At 41.7% G+C, this 9,217-nt stretch overlaps 1 long non-coding RNA gene across 5 annotated transcripts; it reads right to left on the minus strand.

The window, feature by feature from the left end:
- Positions 1-5,240: 5,240 nt before the first annotated feature.
- Positions 5,241-8,170, minus strand: LOC118369812 (uncharacterized). 5 transcript variants are annotated; one of them, XR_004822682.2, is made up of 6 exons: positions 7,125-8,170; positions 6,561-6,712; positions 6,356-6,495; positions 6,083-6,250; positions 5,793-5,846; positions 5,241-5,630 (listed from the first exon to the last, which is right to left on the minus strand). It is a non-coding gene; the product is annotated as an uncharacterized LOC118369812 (long non-coding RNA). The 5 variants fall into 5 exon arrangements; XR_004822683.2 differs by having other exon boundaries at positions 6,356-6,453; positions 7,125-8,166; XR_004822681.2 differs by having other exon boundaries at positions 6,356-6,422; positions 6,986-8,159.
- Between the last annotated feature and the right edge of the window lie 1,047 nt (positions 8,171-9,217).

Genomic DNA, 9,217 nt, shown 5'->3' on the forward strand with positions numbered 1-9,217 from the left:
TGTCCCCTCTGTCATACCTTCTCTTTGTGGAAGGGGGATGTGTGGTCTGTTATAACAGTCTATGGAGAGCAGAGGAGTGGAACACTGTTAGTTACTGCACTGACCTTGGAAAGGCGCCAAACTGTCACAGTATCTAATGCTCAGACACACACACACATCTTAGTCAGATCTAGCAGAAACCAGGGACGTAGAAATGCATATCAGTGGGATGTCTGGTGTTCACTGACTGTATTTTGAACATTCACTGCAGCAATGCCTGAACAACAAACACATCCAGAACCCAACCCTGTAGTGGCCCAGTAGAGTTTAGATCATATTAAAAACACTGTCTCCTGTCCTGTCCTCTCCTCCCCCAACCCCTTGCCCAGGCAGAGACAGATCCTCTGTGTGCTAGGAAGTGCGGAGAGTATAGGGGAGAAGAGACAGCATCCTTTATCCCCAGACAGGCCATAATATTTTCATTCTAGACTCCCATGAGCCTCGCTGAATTTCGAAACTGACTTGTTTATGTCCAGAGCTCTAAACGGTGCCCCGTTACTGACTAACCATTGGCATTTATTTAAAGACACACCAAGGAGATTAACTTTCTATTCTAGCACACACAGGTGTTCATCACTCTGTTGTACAAATAGACACATAATCATGACCCCAGTGAGTCACAACCCCCACTGCATAATGGTCAAGGGTCAAGTTACACTCAGAGACACTCCCACCCCCACCTCTGTACCAACTTGCCTTTCCCACAGTAAGTGTTGATCGAGGAGTTGGCTAAAGCACGTCAAGATGTGGGACCAGGCCAAATAGTAACTTTCCATATGTTTTTCTATGGTTAAATGTATTTAAAAAATATCTATATCTATATCATATATATATATATATATCACACACACACTACCAGTCAAGTTTGGACACACCTACTCATTCCAGTTTCTTTATTTTTACTATTTTCTACAATAATAGTGAAGACATCAAAACTATGAAATAACACATGGAATCATGTCCAACCAAAATATTTTATTTTTGGAGATTCTTCAAAGTAGCCCCCTTTGCCTTGATGACAGCTTTGCACGCTATTGGAATTCTCTCAACCAGCTCCGAGGTAGTCACCTGCAATGTATTTCAATTAACAGGTGTGCCTGATTAAAAGTTCATTTGTGGAATTTATTTACTTCTTAATGCATTTGACACAATCAGTTGTGTTGTGTCAAAGTAGGGGTGGTATACAGAAGGTGGTCTTTTTTCCAAATAGGACTAAGTCCATATTATGGCAAGAACTGCTCAAATAAGGACAGAGAAATGACAGTCCATCATTACTTTAAGACATGAAGGTCAGTCAATCTGGAAAATTTCAAGAACTTAATTTTTTTCTTTGAGTAGGTGTGTAAACTTTTGACTGGTACTGTATGTTTCCAATATGTAATTTATAAACAATACAAAACATGACTACATCATACAAACATTACTCCTGCCCACTAGCCCCCACCCCTAGCACCCTTATGTTCTGCCACATGGCCTCAAACTACATGATTTTGTTTCTTTGTCGCCTACACACTTTCAAATTTGAGGTAATAAAGCATTTGAACTTTCCATTGGGTGAACGACAGAGGATTGGCTGATTTTCAGTTTGAGTATTGGGACCCCTTACCTTTTCCCACATTTTGTTACATTACAGCTTTATTCTAAAATCAATTCAATAGTTTTTTTCCCCTCGTCAATCTATACAGAACACCCTATAATAAAAAAGCAAAAACAGGTTTTTACACATTTTAAAATAAGAAAGATCGCATTTACAAGTATTCAGACCCTTTACTCAGTACTTTGTTGAAGCAGTGATTACAGCCTTGAGTCTTCTTGGTATGACGCTACAAGCTTGGCACACCTGTATTTGGGGAGTTTCTCCCATTCTTCTCTGCAGATCCACTCGAGCTCTGTCAGGTTGGATGGGGCACGTTGCTGCACAGCTATATTAAGGCCTCTTCAGAGATGTTCAAGTCCGGGCTCTGGCTGGGCCACTCAAGGACACTCCGAGACTTGTCCTGAAGCTACTCCTGCATTGTCTTGGTGTGCTTTGGGTTGTTGTCCTGTTGGAAGGTGTACCTTCGCCCCAGTCTGAGGTCCTGAGCACTCTGGAGGAGGCTTTCATCAAGGATCTCTGTACTTGGCTCTGTTAATTCTTTCCTCGATCCTGACTGGTCTCCCAGTTCCTGACGCTGAAAAACATCCCCTCAGCATGATGCTGCTACCACCATGCTTCACTATAGGGAGGGTTCTAGGTTTCCTCCAGACGTGATGCTTGGCATTCAACACAACGAGTTCAAAGTCCTTTCGGTGCCTTTTGACAAACTCCAAATGGACTGTCATGAGCATTTTACTGAGAAGTGGCTTCCGTCTGGCCACTCTACCATAAAGGCAAGATTGGTGGAGTGCTGCAGAGATGGTTGTCCTTCTGGAAGGTTCTCCCATCTCCACAGAGGAACTCTGTTGGTCTGTCAGAGTGACCATTGGGTTATTTGTCACCTCCCTGAGTAAGAGCATTGAGCATCAGTAAGAGCATTGAAGATGGGTCGTGGCTGGGTCTTCCAGCATGACAACGACCCGAAACTCACAGCCAGGGCAACTAAGGAGTGGCTCCGTAAGAAGCATCTCAAGGTCCTGGAGTGACCGAGACTGTCTCCGGACCTGAACCCAATAGAAAATCTTTGGAGGAAGCTGAAAGTCCGTATTGCCCAGCGACAGCCCCGAAACCTGAAGGATCTGGAGAAGGTCTGTATGGAGGAGTGGGCCAAAATCCCTGCTGCAGTGTGTGTAAACCTGGTCAAGAACTACAGGAAACGTATGATCTCTGTAATGCTTTTCTGATGTATCAAATACTTATGTCATGCAATAAAATGCAAATAAATTACTTAAAAATCATACAATGTGATTTTCATTTTAGATTCCGTCTCTCACAGTTGAAGTGTACCTATGATAAAAGATTACAGACCTCTACATGCTTTTAAGTCGGAAACACTGCTGATTTTGCAGGTTATCAAATACTTGTTTTCCCCACTGTATGTTGTGCCAAACTGGATCAGAACATGTACTGCTTTCTCAGTCAGGCAGGAGGCCACTTCCTGCTGTTGATGATCAACCCAGAACTGTGTGAGTGTTTGCCTCAAAGCATCTTGCTTCAATCAGCTTATTCCAGAATAAAATAATTACTTCCATTTTAACAGCAACAGTTCCAACCTTGACTTGTTTTCAACAATAACTTCTACAGTAAGATGTACAGTAGGCCAGATCATTTTTCATCTTCATCTGTACTGTTAGGGTTCCACTAAGTACAGTAGCTCACTTACTTGCTTTGGCTAACGTTAGCTAGCTATTAGCGATAGTACTGTACTCCCTTATTTCTGACTACGTGAGCTCGCGTGCACCGCAAAATAAATGTAGAAATCTATTTTATTCAATTGTTGCACACACACTGGTCGCTAGCACCAACTCGTGTCTGCGTTGCCAAGGGCTAAAATAGAAGTCAGTTCTATTTGTGACTGCAGATCGCGCTGCAAGTGTAATAACATATTAACACATGTAATAAAGCATTCACTGACTATTGTCTGCATGTGGCCTAACCTTGCAATTATAAGCTTGCACTCTGTTTTATAAACTCCCCCCTCCCTGTTCCACAGCAGATACTAACCGCACTGGTACCCCCGCACAGGTGGCTGGCTACGATAACAACCACACACACATCTAAACACACACACTGAAACTCTCGAACCACACACACCAGCACAGAGAACAAAGAACTCAGTTCTGCACCAATGAAGAAGGGACAGCGGGACCAGGCCCCGCCCTGCTGTTCCACGCCAACCAGTCCGAAGCAAGAACAAAGACGATTCTACCTACGGCATTCTATGTACAAATTCTGATGCTGCACACTTTGTTTTCTGGGCGATTTTTCACCTGTCTCTCTCTGAGTCAAGTGAATGAGCCCGTGCACGCCTGAGCAATACTTTTCACTGGTAATAAACAGCCTTACTCATACTTTAATCCACCGTGTCCTGGTTCATGACCGAGTCCAGTTCCTCCATTCTTATCATCAACACAAGTCCTGCTTCTCCAATCTCCTCATTGGTTTATGGAAGCAGGTACCCAAGTACCATCTCCTCATTGGTTATACCCACGTGGGTGACTGAAAGAACAAATGGGTTGGTGGCTGTGATGCACATAATTTATGAAAATTGCCAATCGCAATATAAAGTCAAGAGAAGAAAAATCCTGGAAGGAGAGATGACTAGAAACGATTCGGTTGACCGTTTTATGTGTGGATTAATTGGTGGAGTAGAAGACCTTGTGCATTTCAGGTCAAATAACAACTCAATGTTTATATCCCTGGACAAATTAGCTATTTATCCGTTGCTGCCTGACGGGCAGTAATTAAACTTTGGGCAATTTATGTTGTTCCTACCCAGTGTGTAGGTGTTCTGATTTAACTCCCTGGGTTTACGGTCATGCTGTGGAGGTTTGGTCAGGACATGTCGTTTTAATTTGTTCGTTTTGAGAGAATAATTACTAAGCACATCCCCGCACAAAACACATTGTGGTCGCTCCTCGTTATCTCTCAAAGTTTATATGAAACCAAGAGAGACAGCGATGAGTTTATGAGCTGAATCAGAACTTGTGGTTAGCTTGAGTCCATGTGCTGACAGCGGTGAGTTATGGCGAGTGAGAATGACACGTCAGTGGCTGACAGCGCATCATCTGCTGCTGGCTGATGAACGACAGCGCTGCATCTTGTGGGTCGCGAGTGATCTTAAATAAAACTGCAGAAAAACGATCCGGTAAACCGCGAAGCACACGGGCTTCTCTCTCCCACTCACGCAGCTACCATATTGAGCAGTGACACTTCTATGGGGAATGATACGTGCCATAAAATACCGCCATGAATTAACGTGAACTGTCAATGGAAACAAGTTTTTTTTTTCTCTAAGGCATCAAACTGCCGACGTGTACACGTCATGTACATGTAGTGTTCACATCGTGTAATGTGGCATCGACCACCTCACGTCAGTTTGCTTCTAAGGTTGTTATGAAAGATCTTACCGTGGATGCCTTAAACGACTACATGTGTTATGAGTCACGTGCTTGTTTGTCTGTTTAGTTTATTAAATATCTCACCACGAACACCTTACAAACATCTACATGATTTTGTCAAATATTTTTCATTGCCAGAATAATCTAGTCAATTTCATTTGTCGATTTAGCTAAAATAGGCCTATTACCTCGATACAAAAAATATTAGCCTAGTTGATATCGCAGCCATTCACCTTTACTGTGTAGATATGATTATTTCTCACATCAATACAGACACAAGGACTTCTTTGTAGGAGCTAGCCATTTTCAGAGATAAGAAGTACACTAGGTCTAGGTGCTGCTGCTCGCTTTGTTCTTAGAGTTTGCAGTGCTAGTGTTTTTAGTTAATCTGTGCGTCTCACATTATGTGCCCAGTATGATAGTTTTCTTGCTCTTTCTTAGCAGATAATGACATGACAATAACAGTAGCTAATGTAATGAAAAGTTGGAGGGTGGTGGGTAATGGAGGACATCAGGTGGCTCCATGTCTGGGTGCTGGGCAGAACCCCTAGGTCCTGGAGAACAGGAGCAGAGTAAAGGGAACAGGGTAGTAGACAGATGTAAACAAGCAAACACACAGGTTACAGGTATGTCAAAATACAGTTACCGAATTATTTAATTTAAATGTTTGGTTAGACATGCAATATCGTTAATGGCAGACAGAAAATAAAGAATACCTGTCTGTAATGGTTTATGTCAGTGGGGTTGATGAGGGAGGTAAGGGATGGTCCCTGGAAAATATAGATTAGTTGTGAGAAACTCCAGGTTGGTGTCGTGACCACTGGAGTCATACACCTTAACAGTACCTACCTGGAAGCAGTGGTTACTTAACAAGTCCCAGTCGTTAGCCTTGAGATTGACTATTTGGAGAAACCCCTGGGCCAGTATTGGTACTGCTGACAGCATGGCGATGCTGCCCACCACAAGGAGGCAAATGCAAATAGTTATCTGAGATGTTTATATTCACCTTAACAGATGGTGAGCCCAGCTTGGAGAAAAAGAGCAGCAAGGTTTCCCAGTTCTCGCCTTCCTTTCATCCTTCTTCCAAACCATTCACCCAGATTTTGAAACACTTGGTACCCTTGATTCTCCTCCAATGGCAATCCTGTTTCTCCTGCGCTATGTTCAGTCTCACCTTGATTGGTAATAGAAATCAATTATATTTCATATTACTACAAATACATCTTATATATCGCTTGGAAGGCCAGAAAATAAATTGACAGCGGAAAATAATTTCTACCTGATCCACATCCTTCTCAGCCCATGCCTGAAGGTGGTCCTCGAGGCCTTCTGATCTGGTTTGACAACTTCCACCACATCAGGTGGAGTTTCAGTGATCTCAAAGTATGTTATACAAAAATAGCAATAGACAAACACTCACTAAACACACAAATGTTTTATACTACAGTATATGCAATAATTGTATATACAATTGCATTGTTTACCTCCGTAAACAGCTGCAGCTCCCGTCCCTACAGCAGGCGATAGGGTGAGTACTCTGGAGGCCTGGACGCTGCTGTTGTGTGCGAAGATAATTACCTTCAGATTGGCCTCCCACCATTCCTGGTACCCGTCAAGAGACTTGCCCATGGCAGTCCTGTTGGTCCGTTTATACAAACCTGGAGTCACCATACATCTACACATTTTATATAAACTCACTGTACTATCAGTGTCGAAAAAAATAGAAATTACTGGAGGCCTGTGAAACAATTCTACAACCATTACATGTTAGCTAACATTGACTCAAACCAACTAGCCTAGCGCTAACTAACGCTTAGTCAAGCTAAATTTGGTTAGCATCAAGCTAGTGAACTGTTAAACGCTATTTTCATACAAATATTAACACTAACACAATGTGACATCACATTACCTGAGCCTTTGTTCATAGGAAATAAAACAAATTGGATCTAAAATATTGTTGAAAAAAAAGTACAGAAAGTTCGGTCGCCATCTTAATCCCTTCTCTTACATGTAAACCATTAGCAACCTAGCCAAACTCCATTACTTACAATGGGGAAAAAACCAACCAGTTTTTCACTCGGTTAAAAATCCCTTCAATTGCCTTCAAACATGAAACTCATGGACTAGGTAATTAACCATGCTACCTCAATATTTTGACTCATATTGCACATTACACAACTGAATTAATAGGGTAAAATGATGAGACGCAGAAACGTTTGTTTTCAGTAGTACTCATTCTCCGAGATTGAAGAAATCTCCAAGGCACTGTTGCCAACTCCTCAGGAAAGGAAAGTAGCTATCTTTCCTAAAAGTCGCTAAATGACATAATCGCCTAATTTGCATAATTGTCAATGTGCATGTAATTGTGATGGACGCTGTAGGAGAGAGGAATAACGTCGTGGGAGAGACAAAAAGGGAGTAAAAACACCCTAAATATGTTAAGAACTACAAATGAACTTTCTTCTGTCGATTCTTGTATTTTTTTAATGTCACAATTCCACCCCTCCTCCTTTATCTGGACTTGGGACTGGCAAAAGTGACCCAAAAGAGACACTCTGGTGGAGTTACTTTGTTTTTTATTTAATTTTTTGTTTTTTTGTTTTATTTTCTTAATTAGGTTTGGTTTTTAACCTTATGGTCCACTTAGGAGCCTATAAGTCACAGTAAAACATTTTTTACATTTTTTTGTATACAATCTAAATTGACCAAAAAGAGACCATAGAAAAAACTGTCAATGGCAATGTGAGAAAATTATGGTAACTAGTCTGGCCCTAATTCAGTTTTTTTGTTGTGTTTTATTAAACTATGCAGTCTGGACGCGGGGTGAACATCTCCTGCTCTGACTGCAGCGTGAGGACTGGGCCTGTGAGTGCTTTGGTACGGGGGTGGGGCCCACTGCAGCACCCGCTGCTTGTTGAGAAGAGTAAGAGTGCTTTCACGTCAGTCTCCAATAAAACCAGAAAAAGTCGCTAGATTTTTCCCTAGTCGCTTTTTTGAAAATGTGTCGCTAGAGGGGTAAGAATACTCGCTAAATATAGCGACCAAGTCGCTAAATTGGCAACACTGCTCCGATAACTCACTAAAACACTCCAAAGACGTCACAGCTCCCCTATCAGCAGTAATTATATACATACATTAAATGTAAATACCTGAAAGGCCTAGAAAATGATAAAAGAGATGGCTCCATAAAATAAATTAAAACATTGAAAATCTGATCATACATATCTGTGTGTGTGTCACATATACACATGGCATATGCTTGGGTACCACCTTAACATCTCTGATCTGCTTGCCTCAATAAATTAATGCTAGAACACGTTATCTTTTGTTTGCATGTGAGCTTGTCTTTTATTTGTCGGTCCTGTCAATGTTGAGTGATCACACATGCCTCAGCACACATAGAAGGTTACTTTGCCTGCTTGCAAATGTGTGCTAAAAGTGGAGATGTTTCATAGTATTTCTGATTAACTCCCCACCATCAATGACATGTATTATTATTTTTTTTTTACAGAAAAACACAGAACCACCACTGCAATATAGGCCTACACTCAGATAAAAAGATGCTATCTACAAACTAAAATTATTCTTCCACTGTCCCCATATGAGAACCTTAACCTTTTTGGTTCCAGGTAGAACCCCTTCTGTGTTTATGTAGAACCCTTTTGGGCTCCATTCCACAGAGGGTTCTACAAGGAACCAAAAATACTTCTACTTGGACCTAAAAAGTGTTCTCCTTTGGTGACAGCCAAAGAACCCTGTTGGAACCCCTTTCTCAAAGAGTGCACTCAACAAGTTTAGCCTGTTTAAAAGTTTACACCATTTCATTCTGTACTCAAGATAACACGCAACATAGCACCAGCACCTTTGAAGGTTTTCGTCAACCTCGGCTCAGAATTAAATAGCAGTGTTCCAAGAATCTCCACCAGAGGTGCCTGTAGTATCCTCAAACGGACAAAAATGGGACACAAGAGGGCACCCCACACTCATTTTAGATCCCATGGGGTCTTTATTTTAAAACGGTATGCTCTCACTCATCTCCTTTGCCATCTTCTCATGTCTTTTCTTGGAACTCCATCCACACACATACATACTACTGTAGCATCTTGTTTACATTTCTCACATTTTAGGCATCCAGCTGAGG

This window comes from Oncorhynchus keta, chromosome 4 (genome assembly GCF_023373465.1).
Source record: "Oncorhynchus keta strain PuntledgeMale-10-30-2019 chromosome 4, Oket_V2, whole genome shotgun sequence".
Classification (NCBI taxonomy): Eukaryota; Metazoa; Chordata; class Actinopteri; order Salmoniformes; family Salmonidae; genus Oncorhynchus; species Oncorhynchus keta.